This window comes from Aquila chrysaetos, chromosome 7, assembly GCF_900496995.4.
Source record: "Aquila chrysaetos chrysaetos chromosome 7, bAquChr1.4, whole genome shotgun sequence".
Lineage (NCBI taxonomy): Eukaryota > Metazoa > Chordata > Aves > Accipitriformes > Accipitridae > Aquila > Aquila chrysaetos.
Window position 1 is genome coordinate 11,740,281 of NC_044010.1, and position 21,919 is coordinate 11,762,199.

Consider the following 21,919-nt stretch of genomic DNA (forward strand, 5'->3'; position numbering starts at 1 on the left):
AAAGCAGTCCATGAAGGACCTCAATCATCTATGCAGCTATAGGTTTTTTTCATTAAATATGAAGACTAATTTGACAGGCGCACATTTTCACCAATTGTCTTAGTAAATCACTGCTATCCCACTTCCGTCCTTTGTCACTTAGCTTCGGCATTTTACTTTGTCATCTCCACTTGCTGCCATCGCATCTGCTTAGGCTGTGAGCTCTTCAGAATAAGAGCCTTGTTTTTCTGTACAGCAAGACACTTATTAAGTGTAAGGCTTTGTAAAATAATGAAGATTTTTCTCAAGTCTCCGTTAATACATTGGTGATCTCAAAGCAGTTCCAAACAGACAGGCAGGCACATAAATGCCTGGCAGAAATTGGTGCTCTTAGCAAGGAGGTCAGGGTCTGAAAAGCCCCTAAAGACTAGCCATTTTGATGCACTTGAGAACAGCTAGCATGAAATTGGTTCCATTCTCTTTTAAAGAATAAAAAAAAGCACCTAACAGCAGCCAAACTCTGCTCCCATGGAAGTCAAAAGCTTTGCCATTCACATTAATGCAAACAATTGGACAAATGCCAAGTGCTTTCCAAAGTCTTGTCCCACACACCTGGTTTATATTCAGCATATGCATGTATGTATCTTAATGACTGCACTTCAGCTAGCATTACTAATAAAAAACCAAATAAACCCACAGAAGAGACCAATATTTTTCACTTAATTTTTATGATGCTTATTTATTAGCCATGCAGTCTTGTAAGCATTGCAGTATTTCCCAGTGTGAAATAAAAAATAAAAAATAAAAACAAACCAAAAACCAACCATAAATGAAACATAAAAGCATAAAATAAATCAAACAAGCAAAAATACATTTTTAGCTACTGCTGAAATCAGAATACCAACTCTACACGTGAAGGCATTAGCATTGCAGTAGTACTGTGTGAGCTAATTAAACTCACCTTGCTATTTGTTCTTCACCCCCTCTCTCTGGCATTTCAAGGACCATATAGATGCTTCTGAGACACGTGTCAGAAGGCATGTGGCCACACGTCCAAACCCACTCAGTGCTAGCAAACGAATGGCTATGAACTTGGTACCTGTACATGTTGTTGAGTTAGCAGGAAAACAAGGTCTTACTAGCCCTATGCATTCTCTATGTTTAACACACCAGCAGTTGTCACATTTGCAGAGCAGGCAGAAAACGCCCCAGGGAAGTGGAGGCAACAGCAGCATTGACTGCAGAGGACAGACAGGATGCGTGCTTACTGTGGATGTTACCCGTTTCTTTCTTTCCAATGTTATTTTTACTCTCAAGTTGCTCTTACTTTTGAAGTGAAGCATGACTCGCACTGCACAGTGCTTCAGATTCACCACTTTGTTTTGGGCAACAAAGAAATAGGAGGGCTCTCCCAAGGCAAGTTATTATAGCCCCAAATACAGCCCAAGGAAGAAATTTCTGCCTAGCTGATACACTGCTTAAGGGGCACTGCTGCATATCAGAATACGGAGAACCAAGGCAAAAGGGTGAGAGAGATTTGGGTGGCAGATTTTAAAACAAGGTGGTGGAGGTGCGGGGAGACAATTCCATCCCAGGTAGTACTGGCATCCTGTAGTCAAATAGGGTCTGCCAAATTGAAAAGGTCTGCCTTTCCAGGAGCATCCTAAATTGTAGGCCACTTTAAGAGATACTTCAAGCCAGATACCCAAACGTTTTTGAAAATATGAGCTGTCAGCATAAGGGCAGAAGCAGGCGGCAGGGCCGGCACAGGTGCCCTGGCAGTCAGTGGGTAGGTAGAAAACCCACCACCAGGGCAGAGGAAGACATTTTCTGACCATAAAAAACGCCCAAAACCAATAAACAAAACACCCCCCTCATCAGCTCTGCAGGACAGGGCTATTCTTTGCTTTCCAGCAAGTGCCAATACAGCATCTAAAAAGGTGCTTTGTGATTATTTTCCCTTTCCTTACTTAGCTTAAGCTTTCAGGCAGCTGTGGTCTAATACTCTTTTGTGCCTCCTGTGAAGATGCAGACATCGTCCTTTGACAGTACGTGCTGGGAGAACATGACATACTCTCACAACTAATCTTTTCTAACAGGGAGAAAATGACCTCTTGTGTAAAAGGTTTTCCCAGATTTATGCCTCGGTTTACCCAGCAGGACGAACACGATTGCCAGAAGGAATCTAAAAACTAGTTCAAACTAGGAAATGACACGAGCTCAGATCCTTACCTGCTCAGCAAGAGCCACTGCAGGAAGTCTACAGAGGCTTTTGGTGAAGGCTCAATGAGATATTTCAACTGTAACCTGTTAAATTTCTAAGTAGTGCAAGTAAGTGTGATAGTACAGAGCCACGGGGCCCGGCACTCTTGTTAGCTTGCTACGTAAGCTTAAACTTGCCAACTATTTTTAGGATGTAAGTGAAGCTATTCTGCCAGGAATTAACTACAGTATCAAGGACTAGGTTTGAAGGGAAAGGGCTCGCTATAAAACACCAACCCCAGCCTCACCCAGCAACCGATGAAAATTACACTGAGCTTTCTGCTGTTTAATCAGCTCATTTGTTTCTGCATTCAGGCATCAATCAATTTATACTTAAGAACCAGGAGCTTATGAAAAGTGGAAAGATTCAAGCAAGGCATATGACCAAGTTGCAGTACCTAATTTTCAAAATTATTTCAAGACCTTTTTTTTTTTTTTTTTTTTTCCGGTGAAGCAACTGCTTAGGCAGGAGGAGGTTGCTTGTCTTCTCCCCCAGCGACAGTATGCCACAGCGATACCCTCCTCCCTGGCAGAGCTGGCAGGATTTGCTAGGCAGCACAGCACAGCTCCAGGTGCTGCTAGCCCTGCAGGTGAGCTGCTCCCCATCCCTTCCACTCCCATCCTACCCCTTGCTGCTGGCTGCCCTTCACGCTCTGCTCCTCCTTCCTCTGCTAGCCAATCTGGCCAGCTATTTCTCTTGTTTCTTTGTCCTCTTGGCCTTTTTCTTTCAAATATATCTATTAAAACTAACAAAACCGTATGCAAAATAAATGCATTTTAGGCCGGCTTGGTGCCTGCTTTAAAGTATCTCTCTTCCTCTCAATCAGATGTCCAAAAATCCTCATCTTATTGGAGTCTCATCTCCCCATTGTAGCCCTGAGTCTCCAGGCTAACAGAAGGCATTGCTTTCAAATAAGCTTTTTTACATTATTTCTATGCTAGCCAAAGGGGAGAAATCCTGCCTTGACCCACAGCTCCACTGAGATTAATGGGCCCATTAATGGGTTCATCTTTAGACCTCTTCCTAATCTTTCCAATCCTTTTGTCCTGGCCTTCCTACTATTTAATTTCAACTCCAGACAGGTCAGTCTTATTTTTTAGAGTATCATTAATTTGCATTGTAACAGACTAGTTTTCACTTTCAAAAGTATCTATGGGCAGTCAGAAGAGCCACAGACCACGACAGTCTGTGAATGTGATACCGGCTGTGGAGTATAGCACTTCACAGCCTACAGCCACACGTGGCCGTGCATGGGAAGAAAAATGGGAGCAAGGGGACAATGGCCGTGAACGTGTAATTGCCAAAAGTTTAATGGGGCATAGAGTTAAAAGGCAGCTTGTTTTTTGCTTTTTTTCCTCTTTATTATAATGTCCCTTAATTGCTTCACTTCCTGAAAGTCTTAAGACAGACTGGTATCCCAGGGAAACACATCAGTGAAGGGAAGACAAAGACTTGGCTAGCTAAAACCAGAAAGCTTTCCTTCAGATCCCCCAAAGAAGTTCCAAGTCTGCTAGGGAAGATTCAGCCAAGGAGAGTTTTGCAGCTGTCCTTACTAGTGAAGTAAAAGTAATGAAGTAGAAATCCAAAATGAATTAAAAAGAAATAAAAAGCGACTTAATTTTAGGAATTGTTGATTCCTAATTTATCTAGAGATCATAAGGCATTTTCTGGGAGGCTGAGAATTATTAAGCTGTATGTGTGGTCACCGCTTATAAAAACTACCAACCCCTTCTCTGTTTTTCCAGTTTCCCCCAAATTAGGAACGTACAAATACGTCAGCTTCCTCTGGATGCTTGGGATTGCCCAGGTGCAGCATTCAAAACTCCTCACGCTAGACTCAAATGGAGAGACATCACACACAATGTACAGAGAGGCTTGCAAACTTGGGCAGCATTGGTCTATGAAACTGAGTACAGACTAATTTTTTTCATTTATAACCCTTTATATTATTGCAGGTTTTAATGCTCCCAGGTACTAAGGGAACATAAAACTAGTATCTTAAATTATTGCCTTATATATGGAGACAGAGCCTCACAGTCTGCTTCTGGGGTACACTTTCATAATCAGTTAGGGAATTTCTCATCTTTAGAATTTAATAACCTGGCTAGCCCAAAATAGAAAACAGCTTAAGCATTAACAGTGTATTTAAAAAACTATCCCAAAGCTTTAAAAAACATTGAGTTTTTATTGAAACATGTTTTTCAACATTTATGCATATCACGGTTAGCCACGAAAGGCTTGGGCCACGTACTTTTTCCTGTACTGTTCCCTCTTTTCACCCTCCTGATGCTGACGGGCCAAACCACGAGCAGATCTTCACTGCCCCCCCTCCCCTCAATAGCTCTGCTGTTTTAAGATGTTACTGTTCCTCCGTCACCAAAACTGGCCTAAGAAAACCCAAGAGCACTCCTCAGCCACCCAAGCGCAGAGCCCTGCTCCTCATCTCCCTCCAGGTGTTTGGTGCGGAGCCGCCAAGCCTTGGCCACGGACCCTGCGGGGGGACGTCAGCCCCTGGCACGGGGTGGTACCGCGCACCCGCGGAAACCCACCTTTGCCACTGCTGCAGGTGCTTTGGCAGCACGCAGCTTCCCTTGGCTCTAGGCAGGATCAAAACCTGTCCTCTGGTATTCAGAGACAGGGAAATCGGTCTGCTTGTCAGCTGGCTGTCAGAGACCGCGGCACGTTATCTTCAGGGTTTTAATTAGTTGTTCGCTACAAGGGCACAATCAAATGTTCTGCCTAGGAAGTTCCTTTCCTAGTGAACTCGTGCCAAGGATTCCAGTAAACTCAGGTTCTTCTCTGAAATTTGGAGAGTCCTGTTCTTGACCTGAGAACAACTGAATTTCACAGGGAATATCAAAGGGAGGTGAAACAACCTGAGAGCACAAGTAAAAAAATAAAAAATTATGAGAAATGCATGCCTTTTTCATATTTCCCTAATTCAGTTGCAACCCTCAACCCATTTATCTTTATTATGCTTACTATGTATTTGAACTGCAAAGGATACACAGCTTTTTTCGATGTTTATTCATATGCCACTTATGCTAAAAACCTAGGCAGTTGGGTGTTTTGCTTCTCTGAGAGATCAGTTTCCCAATTCTTTTCAGTGGCAAAATTTCCATTTGTTTTGATCATTTAATCATATAATATAAAATTATATTAATAAATTTTAATTATTTAATTAAAATAGAAAAGAATTATGTTAATTCCAGGTGGATTTTACTTGTTTTACACCTTTCAGTCCTAAACTCAGTGTTCTTGTCTTCTTGTTTAAGCCGCAGTCAGATTTTCTATTTCACTGTAAAGTCATATATTGCAGTTTAATTAGTCATTGTAAACCGGCATTTGTCTTTTGTTTTTCAGAATCCTATGTGGAATTGCCTAGTTAGCTAAACTTTGTTCAGTCTGTTTCTGAATTAGGAAGATGCAGATGTCAACAAACGGGTGAATCAGTCTCAGATTGCTCCATACGGCATTATATCGGGAGTAGAACGTCTCCCCTGGGTAGTATGTTGGTTTGGGTGTGCTCCAAGACAACAGAAGGACCAGCATCACGGCTTACTCTGTTATACTGCAACACCACGGCTCTGCTAACGTGAGTTTCTCTATGATGGTAGATGAGTTGCCTAAAGCATAGCTTTTCATCCACACTTACTAAATTTGAGGTAATCCATTTGTCCAGATACCTCAGGTTTGATTTTTAAAACTCTTGAGGATGTCAAAGTCCTGCTGACATTAAAGGTGAATCTACTCTGAACAAGCAAGGCACTACGCAACAGTAAAACACTCTGAGAACTCATTTTCCAAGTGCCCCAAATTTGGTGCCTGAAATAAGTGGAAACTGGTGATTCCGTACCGTGCCTTAGCTACATGTCTGTGAAGCAGGAGTGACTGCACCCACAGCATGGGACTGCTGCTTCAGGAAAAAGAGCGAAGGGACCACTCGAGCATTTGCATGGAAAGCCATACGGCAGAGAGAGCACCTAACTCTTTTCTTAATCTTAATAACGAGCAACAAAATAGTGCAAACAGCAGAGAAGTTATTTGCACTCTGGGCTCTATGCTACAACTGTCAGAAAGATAGGACTTTTTGGCATGATCTATTAAAGCACTGACAGCTTTTAAGGTGAGGTGGAAAGTTCAGCCTCCACAGAGGGCAATTGTTCTTTGTCACCAGAGAGCTCAGAAGGAAAAATTGTTACTCTCAGGTGAAGATTTAAGCTGAACTAGAATCATACCACCAGAAAGACTGTTTGCACAGTTCTGCTTTTATAGTTACCGTCTTTTGATATTTAGGTGAGAGAGTATTAATGTGCCTTGGTGTACAGGAGCCCTCTCCAATTTATCCACTTGACTTCTCACATCTTTTCTTCCCATCTGAACTTTTGTAACATTCTTAATCAAAGGTCACAGGAGACACTGATACACAGGCAAACCTTATATACAGCAAGGCAAGGTTATCACACCTGATAAATCCAGGCCCACTCTAACACTTCAGAATCTCTCAGAAGACAGAGGCTGGAGTTGGGGAAGTTCTCAGTTGTTTTCAAGCAAATTCTTATATCTACATATATTCATGCCCTATACATATACACTTTTATAAATTTATACATATATGTATTTGCACATTTTAATTCAGTAGGTTCTAGGAGGACCACAACTACTTCCCAGTTCATTTTTTCAAGTAACTAAAAAGCCAGCACTGAAAAGCAAAAAAAATAAAATTAATGCTTCCTGTTTCCAAAGCAAATGAAAAAAATCCCTCCCTTTTACATTGCAAAACTGAATACTTCCTTTTCAAAACAAAAAAACTTTTCAAGTGTGTTTTGAAATGTCCATGGGAAAGACATCATATTTCATTCTGCCCTAGCTTTTACTGTCTTGCTTAATATGACAAAAGTCACCAGCAAAAGAACGGGAATAAAATGTTGTCTGTTGGAGGATAAATCCTCTTGCATCATCACTGTGAGCCATCTGACATGCATTTTTAAACAGCTTGCCCCTAACATCAGTATTAAGTGGCTGCAGGAAGCATCTTTCGGGAAGCGCTCAGCATCCCAGGCTTTTATCAACAGATTGGACTGACTTCTGGAGAATACGGCTCTAACAGCTGCAGTGAATCTAGAGACAATGGCGATGCATTCTGCAAATGGGTTATTGAGGGGTGTGGTTTTTTACAATGGTGCTGACTATGGCCTTCAATTATGTTTAGCATGTGAATACGTTACATTTAGTACCTGGGGGCTTAACAATAATTTTAGCCTTAAGGGAAGTATTTAACTGATAGAGAAAATGAGGCACAGAAAAGGTCAAAGAATCCCTCCAGCTTGCCTGCCTGGCTCTGGTAGACCTGCAGAAAGGGAGTAAGGCACACAGGACCGTTTCCTTCATTCCCATGTATTGCATGGTTCAGTATACAACCTCCTTCAGCCTCCACTGCACTGTTCCTTGGAAAGAGTCACATGATGCTCCCAAAAGCTGGGAATGCTCTTAATGGCATTACAAGTATAACGAGATTAGGCTAGTATTAAAAAAAACCCACACTACAAAAACCTCTTACGAATGGTAAAACAAAACCCTCTCCAGCTGAAACAGACAAATAATGGGGAAAATAAGCCATTTGAGATAAAAATTCTGACAATGCCATGCCAACAAGAAAAAGAATAGAAAGCTTAAGAAAATGCAGTAACCTTTTGAGTCTTTGGATCTTCTCTATATATCCTATCACACTTTATCATGCACAGCTCCCTACTGCAGCCATTCTGCTTTGGGATTTTTTTAAGGCATTTGTGGTGTATTTATTGCAGAGAAGCGCATTTATTTTTCTGTGCAACACACTCCGTTTTGCCTCTGTGTCTTCTGTTGCTTTCCTGATGCTTCTTTTTCCCTCATGTTTGTTCCTTTATTCCTCCTTCCATCCCTTGTTTTTGGGCTTTTTCTGGTTTGAATTACAAAGAAATGATAAATCCTATTCAGTGTTGTTATAAAAATGTTTCATCTTGTATCTGAAGTGTTGACCCCACTGCAGCTGAAGGCTCTTTTAAGATCTAAATGGTGAATTTCTTCCAATTTGACCTGCTTTCTCATATGTGTCCTTTAGAAACATGATATTAGAGCAGAAAAGACATCAAGAACCACTGTGGGATGTAGAAAGACCATAACCTTACAAAGTGAGTTTCTTTCAATTTCCTTTGAATATGTGTGATTTGGGGGACACTCCTTCCTTCACAGGAGTACCGAGTGTTACATAGGGTCTCACCTCCTGTGAAGAAGCACTTCCCAGTAACAGATGAGAATTTGCCCTCTCCTCCTCAAAGCAAATGAAAAAACTCCAGCTGATACTGACTGCAATAGCAGAAGAATAAGGTTTTGATACTTACACATACAGATATATACGTAGAGACACAAAATACGTAATTGTATTGAGAAGCCCATAAAGCATATTATAAAGCTCTGACATCTTAACAGCTGAGCTGCTGAGTTCATTTGCACCCCATCAAAGAAAAATATTGTTTCATAAGCACATGCAAAGGTTAATGCAGGGGGATGCTTGATCCTGGGAAGCTATCTTTCTAAGACACAAAGGGTTTATTTCCTTCTTTTCCACATTTGCCCCCATTTCCAGGAAAAAAAGGGTTGTACTCAGAAGGATAACCTGCCCACGCTATATTCTGTCCCATTGGTAAATCATCTGCCTTCTGAGCATAAGGGAGTTTTCACTCTCTCCTGGCTCTAGCATCTCTGTTTTCTAAGGTAACTGCTACTGCTTCAGGAGGGTGCTCTTTATCCATGTAAAATTTGCTTGTTTACTCTTTAAAAATCTCATGCTCAGAAAAGGTTGAATGATGTAGTTTCCTTTTTGCTCCTGTTCATTTTTCTTGTAATCAAAATCTCTATCCTCCATACAATACAAAAAATGACATGTAAATACTGAATAAGCATCATTCTTAAAATTGTCTGAAAGCCCAGCAGAATTATTAGGTCAAAGTGACCACATAGCAGCTGATTTCTGGCTGCCCTGGGGAAATAATTTCCCTGGAGACCCATCTCAACCTTCCAGCACCACAGCAATCATGCCCAAATTATCTGAGCTTTCTGCAAACACTAGCTTTTGCCCCAAGACGACAGTGACCTGGTTGACCCTTCTCTGTTCCAGACTAGAGCACAGGTACAGGCATGCTGGAAAACCTTGGCCTAGAAATAAGGGAATAGGTCAACGTGCGACAATCTTATCAGTTCCTTCCCCTTTGACAATGAAGAAGGTGTATTTGTCAGTGGCTGAGAAATGGACAAACTTGATAAAATGTTTTGCTTTCATTCAAGTTTACAATACCTGACTACCTGAACTGGGAATCAGTGGGTGAAAAAGCATTGTTGAGTTTTTTATTTGCTCCCATTTATTGTTGTTGCTGGGGCAGGGGGTGACAGAGCTAATATGGTTAACAGAAATCTGCTTTCAGTCTGCAGAACTCTGTCTCAAGCAAGACACAAAGCCTGACACCAAGATTGGCCTATATTCAGTAACTGATGTGAAATTTGCAATTCCGGTTACTGTTTCTTGCCATGGACAAATTCATTGGGGGGTGAGGGAAAGAAGCAAAAGAAAGAGAGAGGAGGGAAAAAATTAAAATGCTTAGTTTTGTCACAAGCTTACTCTTGCTCTAGCGAACAGCAAAATCTCCAAGAGTTTCCATTATCTGTGGCAAGCTTTCAGAATAAAATCTACCACAACACTTCCATGTTCAAAGGTCACCACTTGCTGACTTACACAGGCAAGTCACAACAAGCCAGCTTCTGTTACCTATTCTTAAAATTGGTAAAATAAGTGCTTTGCAGGGAAGAATATGAAGATCTAAGCATAAACATAATTCTAGGTCCCCAGATAAAATGAGATTAACTATCTATGTGTGTGTGAGAGAGAGAACACCTTCCTGTGCCCCAGGTTACTTCTTGATCTACTTAATAGTGATTCAAATGCTGTAAATACTTACATCCGTTGCTTTTGGATGCAGAGATGTTGACTGTCATTCAAAACCTCATTAAGCAGCCAGTAGACATCTCCATTGCAAGGAACAAGTAATGACATCAAGAAAATCTGATAACTTGTCAAAGAAAATGTGTACAAGACATGCAAGAACAGTGGCCGCCTTTACTTCTCTGCGATGGAGCATGACTCATTATGTGCTCCTTCTTCTTTGACGTGCCTTTGTACTCTCAAAGGGAAAGGGCAACATGGGACAGAAGGAAACACCTGAAGAAAAAAACCAGATAAAAGAGACAAGACATGGTAACATGAGCGGATCTGTATTAATATACACACATTTTAATCAGATACTAGTAAGCTCTGAAATCCAAAGGTGGAGCTGACAATGCTGATGAACACAGAATAATACCTGCTGTCAAAGTTGCATTGCAGAAGATGGTGGCAACCAGAGTCTCTTAGAACGAATTAATTGTGGGAGGTGAAAATGCAATGTAAAAAGGAAAATAATACAGGGCAATAGTTTCCACAGCCAACCAAAAACTCATGTCACGTGCTCTGACAATGAATACTACAATGATGTAATTTCTAATGTAAATTACTGTTTATATTAAAAAAAAAAAAAAAAGAAAAAAGTTCAAGCTTTCATACCTGCTAGTAACTTTTGCGTGTCTTCTGTGTGCATGTGTATATAGATATAAACATGTGCATACACATTATGTGTGCGCATTAATATGCAAATACCCCAAACACACATAAAATTGAGGTAGAAAAAAACCTCTTCCAAACTGCTGATATCATGCACAAGTGAAAGCACGAGCTTCTTGCAGCCTACAGAGAACAGAGTAAAATCCAGAGGGGACAAAAGAAGTTACAGATGAGGAAACTGGTATGCTGTGCATACCAGTTGTATGACACAAGGCCCACGTGTCCATGGCTGAGACCAGTATCAGTGTTTCAAAATGCATATGTAAAACAGCTCAGACAAAATCTCTGTACATGGTGGCTGGGGCAGACAGTGGAGCTGAGCCAGCAACAGCATCGTTCTGTCGTAAGCTGAGCTAGTACAACTGTATTCCCAGTGTGGGAAAGGCCTTAAGATCTTTGTAACTCTCTCTGATTAGATTTTTAGGGACTTAACTGATTTCATTGTTGCAGGCAAACGTCAGTGAGCTCCTCCCACTGTTTTCATTCCTGGTGTTCTCTAATGAACTCATTGAGCTTTTTCTGAAGGAGACAAAAAATCCTCTTGGAATGCATCTTAAAAAACCTGATTAACTTCTCTTCTATTCAGAGTAAGCAGCTCAGATGCTCTGAGAAGGTTGCAACCTTCAAGACAGTTCAGCTGGCAAGGAGATGACTCCCAGTTTCTGTATATCCAGAGCTGGATGCCTGAGCACGCAATATCCTCTCCTTCCTCCTTTTAATTGAATGCCTCTGATAATATTTTCACAGAATAAGCTAAATTACAATTACTATGAAATCAGATATTGACTTGTTTTATTTGTGAAAAGGTTTTTCTTGATTTGAAATACAAAAACAAAAGAAGTTCCTTGAAGTAGAACTGTTCTCTAAATCTACACATCGGTAAATTTGCCTGACTCACCATAAGCAAGGTCTCTGTTTATCAGTTCACCAGCTCTTGAAAAAGTTATGAAGCAGCTGTTTGCAAAACCTGTGGAGAGTCCTGCTGCTGAGGTAACATCCTATTAGTCCAACTAATGCAGCTGGGGAAAACCAGGCAAACTTGGAGCCTGATACCCTTATTCTATAACGCTGCCTTTATACATTAGAAACTAATGTGTACCATTCCTCCACAATCTGTAATCTGGCTCATTATAGCTGCACCATTAAACCGTGTCTAAGCCGTAACAGAAGTACAAAGGTGTCAAGATGTAGGCCTCTTGCTCAAAAGCATCACAGGGAGTTTTCAGGGCTCTTCTAACCAAACCTTATTACTGAAAAGATGCTCTAAAAGTCATCATTCAAGTGTGACGGTGTGCCTCCCCCTCAGGGACAAGGGAGCAAAGGCTAAGGGAAATAACTGGAGAAATTAAAAATCCTCAGAAAGCAGGAGAGAGGAAGATGCAGAAAAGTAACAGTTATAGCATGGCCAGACATCTGTATGTTGCTGATAAACAAAATCTGTCTTGCTTGCCTCACCCAGACTCGAAAATGCAGTCTAGGTAACTACTAGCAGCCAAAAAAATGCCCATTGTGCCTCTCAATGTTTTCTTTATAATGCTTATAGACTGGGAACCCAATAAATTTGAACCTGCTAGCCACAACCTCCACAAGTGTATCTCAAATTACTTCCCAGTTTTTACAGCTGAGGGGATTTAACTGCAACCTCTCCTTGAGATGGGATGTCTTTCTTTTCTTGCAGAGACTCAAACCCATATTAAGCAGAAGACTATTTTGTTTCTTTTCAGTAGGGCTGATTTTCTTGCTTTAACTCCTTGAACTATCTTCCCAAGGGCCAAACCACCATTAGTTCCAGCACAAGGGAAGAAACTGGAGTGTCTGGTGGAGGTCAGAATGAGTTTGTTTCTTCAGAAGAGCCCCTTGAGCTCAGTGGCACTGGGCAAGTGCACCAGCACGTTCCTCTTGGGCTCGCTGGAGCCATTATGGATGCATTCAGCCATCCACCCAAGCACAACAGCTCTGTGTCCAGGGTAGCAGTTTCCATCTTCAAGGTGGCAATGCTGTATTGCAGAGCCAAACCTCTGCTGTCTCCTTCACTAAAGGAACGGCATCGCTGTGCCTCACAGGAAGGGACTTCTCCTCCTGCCACCACACACACGTATGTACGTACGTGCTGGAGAAAGGCTCGGCCCCAGGTTCCAAAATTCGTCAGGAAAAATGAAATTGAATTGCACAGAGCTGAGGGAATAGAAACTTTAAGGTTTCTTCTTGTAATGAACTGCCACGCTACACATATTGGTAATGTAGGTCAAGACGTCATTTATTTTTTTTTAAATTGGCTAATGGGAACTGCTTACAACTTGAAGGCCAGTGCATTGCTGTTTTGGTTTTGCAGCTAGGCATCTAAATAAGAAGCGACCTTAGAAATACAGCTTCGGCAAGGATGAGCGTATGATTTCAGATTGCTCCCTGCTGCCAAAAGGTACACTTGACTCACATTTGCAATGAAACTGTTAATATAATTGTAGGGCCCTGATCTAGTCTGAGGCTTTGATTTACAGCGCTTATCTGAGCTACATTATTTTCTCATTTATACTAGAACCCCCCAAATGTGTTTCCTGTTGCAGATTGTAACCTCACTCTGGCAAGTTATTAATAAAGGTGTTCAGTGTTTTAACCCTGAGTGACCAAAATCCAATTTTATGCCCTGTACAGAATGTTCCTCTGAAACGATTCAAGGAAAATTAATGTTATTTAGCCTGAGGCAGAGAAGCAACAAGAGAATTAGCATGCATGTCACTGTGTTCAAATCCCTACAAAAGTTGACAATTCTATTTGCAAGTATAATTCCAGACTGTCCAGGGAGATGACAGACAGGCAGGTGCAGGCTAGCCTGAGAGGGAAGCCGCTCTAAGGCAGCACATGTAACACAAACAGAATGAATCTCCCTTCTTCCTTGGAAAGATTTTAAGGACATGCTTTAACGGATTGTTTGACACGAACCTGAGTATATTAAAGAAGAGAGGCAACAGAAGGCAAGCAAAGCATTAGCCTGTGCATCTTCTCCAAGTCTTCTGTTTGCCAAGGCAGCAATATCCTCGTTGTCCCCTCTGGAAAACTGGGGAATGTGAACATTCACATTACAAAGCAATGAAAGAAGTGCTCCTACTATAATAATTCAGGGAAAACACTGATGGTACTGGAATTCACTAGCAAGGAACAGCTTTTGTAGCTGGCTAAATGCAGGAGGGAGGCTTGACAGAGGCCATTTTGGCAGAAAAACTAGATGTTATGTTCAGTGTATTCTGAACAAGTACTTGGCACATGAAATGAACTCAGTTGAATGCATTCAAGAAGCAACAAGCTGTGAAATGTGTATTTAGCATAGTAGATTGGCAACAGTAGCTTCAGTCAAAGAAAAGACCACCTAGTTTCTCCAGGGTGTTCCTCCTGTTTGGAGATCTTGCCTACCGTAGTTTGTCACAGACAGTTTATATACAGTTCATATAGTTTATTTTTCTGTAATTTGCCCATTAATAAAGGCAGGGCTGATTCTGCAGTGAAACATTTATATTACTCAGAAATTAACTAACTTGGTAAACCTCATTAAAAATTGTCACTACAGAACATGGTGCTGCTTAGTCATCTATCTAGCATTGGTTTTTACCCCTGAGAGAGTCAAGGGTATGGCTACTGTGGTTAAAAGGTGTCTCTGCTGTCCCTAGCACATAATCTCTGAAGATCTGGGAGCCAAGTATAAAGAACGCTTTACACACTGACTGCTTGCAGTGAAACATGCCTCTAAGGAAGAGACAATTACAGACCCCGTTGCGTTTCTCCAGCAATCTGATTTGTTTGGCTAACAGTAGCTAATGGAACAAATTGTACATGAGAGCAAATATTAGCTCCAGGCTATGGCTTACAAGAAAGCTGAATATAGCCATATACTGGCATGAGACTCTAGGAGCTCATGCCCATACAATATACAGCTTGTACAACAACTAACACTAGGGGCTGCCACATGAACCTTTTTTTAGCATGGAAGTATACAGTGTAAAGGCAACTTGATTTATGGAAATGAACAGATACAGGGGTGCATTTTCCCCAGGACTAATCCTTAAGGCTTGCCTTATCCATGTGGCTAGAATAGCACATTTATTTCATCACTTTTTTACTCCTCTTTACATAAAAGAGATGCAGGTTTTAGGTTTGGATTTTTTTTTTCCAAAATCTCTATCCAACATATTCATAGCATAAGTTTGAGACAATTATTCTACTAAAACAAGAAATAAAACAAGTATTTCTTATTTAATGGCATCTTTTTTTAAAAACGTAGTTCTGGAAATTGTTGTTGTTGTTTTTTATGTGAAAGAGGTAGATCTTTTTCTTCAAACTTTTCTCTTAAATTCTCCGATGCTATCATTAGATGCATTTCTTCCAGAGCTATCTATTGAACCCAAATGATTAGCTAGACTACAAGAACTAGCTACATCTCCACTTTAGGGATAGATATTCTTCTTCAGAATAATAGGTATCTCTTGCCTACTGATAAGCAAGAATGTTGTATTTAAAATTTACAGTCATTGAAATACAAATTTTGGATGTACCTTAAGAAAATTGTAAACAGATTTATTGTTTTAAATGACACCTTATTTCCAAGAGGTTTGGCTTTTTTCCCCACCAATTGAGGAGGCAAAGCTATTTTATGAAATGTAAAATATCACACAAAGTTGCACAAGCTTGAACTGTGCATTGGATTGCTTTCTAATTGTCTCTTCACACAGTGTTTTCTACAATTTGTTTTTACTTAACATCATAATTGAATTCAGTTTTCTCCACTCCCCCAACAAAGCTTGGAAATACTGGCATAAAAATCTGATATTTAAAAAAAAACAAAACAAAACATCATTGGGATCCTTCATATTTGCTCACTAGCTTTTTGGGTTTTTTGTGGGCACTAAACTTCTTCAAGTCCCGAGACGTATCTGTGTGGCCAGTTGTTTTAAACATATGCCACAACTTCCCACTTCACTATGTGACCCTGACGCCTGACTGTAAGAAGAATACCTACCATTGAAAAATATGTGATACAATCATGGCCTAGCAATGATTGATTAAACACAGGCCTGACTTCTAACGAATTTTGAGTGACAGGCACCTATATTTAATGCTGAGACACTTACTCAGCAGTACTTAGCAATATGAATCCGAGGTCTGGATCAGGTTGCCATTCTTTCATACCCCCCAAATTTAACAACCAAATCTCTTTTGGCTTCCTCTGATAGACCTCTGGCTTTTCACTATGTAAATTAGGTCTATTATAAACTTACTGACCTGCTCTACTACTAAATGTTTGGCACAGTTTATTCTGTCCTTGCACAATGTAAGTTGTTTACTTGTTTGTTCTTTATTTAGGAGGCTGATTACTACAAGTGGATCCATACGACAGCCAACAAGATGAACCAAAACAGGCACCATTAAAAATCAGTGCTGCCTGCAGATTTCTAATGACGGTACAAAAGAATGCTTGCGTTCAGGCAACAGGCACCATCTTATCACTTAAAATACAATATATTAAGTACAAGAGGAGAATGCAAAACTCAGAAAATATTCAGCACACTCCTTCTTCCCAGGAATTCACTGGAGCCCAGAGCTATTGTCATGCCATTTCATGAAATCAAGTTATTTAGCACTCACGGCAGGTTAAGTGAGAACAGAAAGTGCAAAAGGAGTCCACTAACAAAAACCCCATTCACTTCACTGAGCAGAAGTTCAGCTCCTTTATTTGAAATAGCTCAAATACAGTATTCAACCAAAAAGCAAAACCAGACTTGACTACCTTAAACAGCTGATGCATTACTGAAAATTGTCATGTTAAAGTCCTACATAACCTGAGCCAAAGGCCAAACTCACCCGCGGTGCAATTCCTTTGACTTCAACGGAGTTGTGCTGGCAACCACCTCAGCTGTACTTGGCCCAGTGCCATTATTTATGCAAGGCTGTGCTGTGTGTCTTCTCTTGATAAATGCCAGCACTGTAGAGCTCTCAAAAATAAAGAAGAAAACATTCTTCAGTAATCACAACAAGACGAGAAACACAGACACACAAACTGCAGCACAGCAGATAAACAAGAATTTACAGCTGTGCTATATACAAGCACTTAGCAGAAGTCTTTTCTTGTATTTTAAAGAAAAATTTAAACGTCATAAATAGCATGAGCTTCTTTCTAGAAAATTGACTACAATTTGAATCTTTCATCTCTGCTTTGAGTCATAATTTTTCAATTAAAAATAGAAGTGGGGGGAGACAGATACTGACTTCATATGTAGAGCCCCTGGCCCTGAGTTTAACAGACTTCAGGGGGTGTCGGACTTGCTAATATACTGTTACAGCTTTAAATTTTGAAATATTTACCGCTGCTACATTAGGTATGGAGTAAAGCAAAAGCTTCAAGGCTCAGAGAAATATGATTATCAGTTTACATTGAGGTAACATGCCCATCAATTCCAGTTAGTAAGAGCTTTAGAAGACCTTTAAATATAAACGTCAAGGCTCTAACCTACTATTTTACTGAATTGGTGTAAATGATCTCTGTATACTTGTAAGGCAGTAGAAGGCACTAAACAGCACCTACAAAGCAAACCGTGGCACCTGTCTCTCAGAAGCTGACCAACATGAAAAGAACGCTGTGTCGGCACACAGCCTGGCTGAGAAGCAGTAAATGCAAATTCCTCCAGTAGCTCCAGAAAGTCAACATTTTCCAGTTCCTATATGCTGGAGCTTTTTTTAAACAAATCATTCTGGTGTGTATATATATGCACATGTGTGTGTGTGTGTATATATATGTAAGATCAGTTTATCTTTTTTCCCCCATTTATTTCAATAATAATAATTTATAAAAACTAGATGTCAGCTGGAATCAATGAATGCATACTTACATGTCATTCTTTTGTCTGCTTAAAGACAATGGTTAACCTTGTACATTCACATATGCAATGAAACTGTCATGCCTTCCTAACAGGGTAACCTGCTCGCTGTAATAAATGAAAATATGCAAGGGCAGTTTTTTTAAGATAAAATTAAAAAAAAAAGCCTGAAGAGCACATAAGTAGCTGTATACTCTGTATTGCTTAATACCACACTGATCAGTAGTCTGCTAAAAAAAGGTTGGTCACAGTAAGTTAGGACGAACACAGATTCTATGAGAATACATGAAGGCACATTTCAAACAAGGAACAAGAAAGGCTTAAAGCAAATATATACTGAAATGTGATGCCACTAAATAGCTTTATTGCCTTAGACAGCCTATTTGACTGCTGCCTCGGCTTACCCATTTGCAAGAATGAGAAAATATCTCCTTATCCGAATGAACAATTTTCACTGGAAGGTAGAATAGTTTATGATGGAAGGGACCTTTGGAGGTTATCTAGCCTGCCCACCTGCTCAGCACAGGACCTACTTTGAAGATCCCAGACCCAGCTTCAGAATTAAATCAGGCCGCTCAGGGCCCTACCCAGTCAAGCTTCAAGTATCTCCAATGGTGGAGATTCCTCAGCCTCTCTGAGCAGCCAGCTCCAACTCTTTATGAAAATTTAGTTTCCCCAATTCCAAATGGGAATTTCCTGCACTGCAGCTTGCGTCTGTTCCCTCCTCCTGTCACCGTGCCCTTCGGAAGAGAATCTGGCTCTGCCTCCCCTACACTCTCCCAGCGGACAGCAAGAGGGGCTCCTGCCTTCAGCCTGCCCTTCTCCAGCCTGACCAAGCCCAGCTCCCGCAGCCTCTCCTTGTACACCCCATGCTCCAGCCCTGCCCAGCACGGTGGCCCGCTGCTGGGCTTGGTCCAGCACCTCAGCATCTCTCTTGTGCTGCGGAGTCCCAGATCAGTGCTCCAGGTGCGGTCTCACCAGTGCCAAAGAGAGGGGAAGGATCGCTGCCCTCAGCAGTACACCAGTAGTGACTGGCCTCCAGCGCGACTTCATGGTGCTGATTACAACCTGATGGTCCTGCCTTCTTTATCTTCACCTATCCAAGACCTAGTTTGAAGTACTCAAAGCCTCAAAATAACTGCAGAAATTGTTAAGCAGTATTTATGTAAGAAAGAATGACAACTTACGCTTTTTTATTCTGCCCAAAAGATTTACTTAGCTAAATTATCAAAATTTGAACTTTATCTGACAGAGAGAGTTCCTGTAGAGAGATGTCAGAGCCCTTTTAGCAAGAATATATTTATTATCACAATGTACTTACATTGCTACCAGATGGAAGATTTAGGCAGGGAATAAAAAACTTAATTTCATCATCTGATGTGACAACTGAGTTGCTTCTTCCTATTTAAAAAGAATAAATGAGAAGATGGTATATTTAGCTAAAGAGCAAATCAGTATTTGTGATTTTCTTCATTTAAAGCACAAGTCCCTTCTCCCTTTCTTAATTTCCGTATTGCTGTCCTTCACAAGATCATCCACCTAAAACATGGTTATTTATTACTCCCTTAACACAATCATGTTATCAGCACAACATGATCACCTCACTTTTTTGATGTCCTATGGAGTGTGAAAGGGGCTAGCAAATGACCCCAATACTGCTACTCCAATATGAGTATTTATTTCTGTTTTATGTGGTGCTTTTCTTAAAATCTCTAGGTAGCCAAGATGGTGTTAAATTACACATGATGTCAGCAGAAATGTAATGTGGCCCAACAGTATTTAGGAACAGAACATCAGAAATGGAGGACAGATCAAAAAATCCATTGCCCACCCCACAAAGCTACTAAAAGCAGCTCTTCAAAAATAAGTATTAACCTAGGAATCGGGCTTTAGGAACTCGGAGCTTACAGCAGACAGGCTGAGCTAAGTAGCTTTGCTCTTTCTCCCAGCATCCAGTTCTCTCGTCTGGCACCTGCATAGCACCACACTCTCTTCCACTAGATTCCTTCCAATAGCTTCAGCTCTAGCGATGTGCAGCTATTGTAAAAACAGATTTGTTTATTCTACCTCCTTTTTAATAAGCTCCTGGAGCGCTGTCTTGCTAAGAATATTTCAGACAGGTTTGCTGTTCCCATTACATCAAATACACGCGCATTATTCTTCTCTGTCTTCTGCAGACAAGGATGCACATCTGCATTCCCGCAAGCTTTCTTTCCAGCGGCAATCAGGGTGTTCATATCTGAGCTGTGTCAAATACACCACCCTAGCAAGTGAGCTGCTCTTCTGGCTGCTCAATACTATCCATCTACAGTAGCATAATACTCTATAATCAAACAGGCTTTTCTACTATATGAATTTCTGGGCAGACTAGCAAACTAGTTTTTTATTTTCCTAGCTATTTTGACAGAAGTAGGCTTTGTCCAGGCTTTGGCACATCAACTTGCTGCAAGCAAGTCCAGGCTTTGTCTCAGGCTTTATCCAAATACGGTTTTTATTTTTGATGACTATATTAATGGTGTAGTTTAAAAAATTAGGACTGATATGAGACTTGCGGGTTAGTAAATCTGGTCTCCTGCTACTGTAAACAAGGATGTCATACAATCCTGCTCATAGATGTATCCAATTTCATTTTATATAGATTTTCTTTTTTTTAAAATCCCCCCATTACCACTGAAAGGCATACCTGCAGCTTACATCATCTTCTGCTCTCCAGCCCAAATGTACTCAGAGCCATTGAAAAATATGTGTTTCTTGCACGTAGTCCTTTCACTTAGCTCTCTGGTTTTATTCTTCTCACTCCTTTCCTTTCCTCCTACATCAAGAGATATAAATAGAGGACTTTCAGCCTCCTTTCAAAGAGAGAGACTCCTCCCAAATCATCTCTCCATCTCTTCTGTTTTACAGTCTACCTTCCATGATTGCATAAGACCAGGACTGTATACTGTATCCCAGATGTAGTCTTCTCCATAGCCAGGCAGAAAGGTATTCATGACTCCCTAAGTCTTTTGGAAGTATTTTGCCTGATGCATGTGGCTTTTCCATGGCCACAGCTTAACTGTAACTGTATTCTGTGTGTGTTACAGCTACAGTTGGACTATAAAACCCAGTTCTGGTGAGATGAGGAAGTCTATGCTCAGAAGTATCCGAAGCTGAGGAACGGTTGCAGCTAGTGGAGGCTGAGGAGATTTTGTTAGCACCTAGGTTAACGCTGGTTGAGAATAACACACTGACGTAGTAGGAGAGTAGTTTGTAACACAATATGGCTTTTACACGTTAAGGTTCCTAAATTTCATAACAGTGGGTGTAGAGTTACAAAACATTAGATTATGCAGTTCAACACTGCTGCAAATTCAGAACCACCACCGGATATTGTTACCTTCTGACAGATACCTGTCCAGTGGGCTGAGTAAGGCAAATTGGTCTCAGCCCAGTTCTCACCTGAAAAGTCATCTTCATGAAAAGCTTCATACTATCAATTTGCACTAAGTGGTGATTGTAGAAGAGACAAAGATTGAATAGACATTTTGTGCCACATCTTTCAGGCCTATAGGCAATCCCTCTTGGTCATGGTTGAGCTATTTTGCTGAGGAGTAAAGACAGGGGTGTTTATCTTCCTTCCCTGTACTCAGCTGTCTTCTGGAGAAGAGCAAATAGAGATGAAACGCTTTCCAGACAGAAGTTAGTCAGGTGAACTCATTTCGCTTCAAGTTCTTTTTATATGCTTATATCTCACACTATGTTTGCAGGGAGATATACACATTTTTCAAAATTTAAGACTGTTATTGAAGGTGTCATGTGAAAATTTTACCATTTACATGCAAGACAGCCTAACAGACAGGGGAAAGAGGGGAGAGGAGGGAAGGGTTTAAATATATCAACACAAAATAAAATTGTAGAAATCTCATTTACTTTTCCACAGAGGCTAAACCCCAAGTATTGGCTTTCCAGTCTTTTCTTTTAACACTCTTGAATTATTTTGCGCATGACATTATACCTTACTTAGATGCATACTCATTTCCAAGTCTGACACGGAGATATACACATCTTAGCCTCTCAAGGTGTTTTTAAACACTGATTAAATTAATATTTCATTGTCTAAGCATTTGATTTATTTGTTTGCTCAGC

The 21,919-nt window shown here is 40.6% G+C and overlaps 1 long non-coding RNA gene across 1 annotated transcript in view; it reads right to left on the minus strand.

Annotated features, from left to right (window-relative positions):
* The window catches only part of LOC115344161, a 42,729-nt gene extending 22,138 nt beyond the window's left edge, over positions 1 to 20,591 (minus strand). The window contains exons 1-3 of the long non-coding RNA XR_005932857.1: positions 20,478 to 20,591; positions 19,116 to 19,195; positions 16,782 to 16,912 (exon numbers count right to left, since the gene is read on the minus strand). This is a non-coding gene — a long non-coding RNA (uncharacterized LOC115344161). The remainder of the gene's footprint in view (positions 1 to 16,781; positions 16,913 to 19,115; positions 19,196 to 20,477) is intronic.
* Positions 20,592 to 21,919: the final 1,328 nt, after the last annotated feature.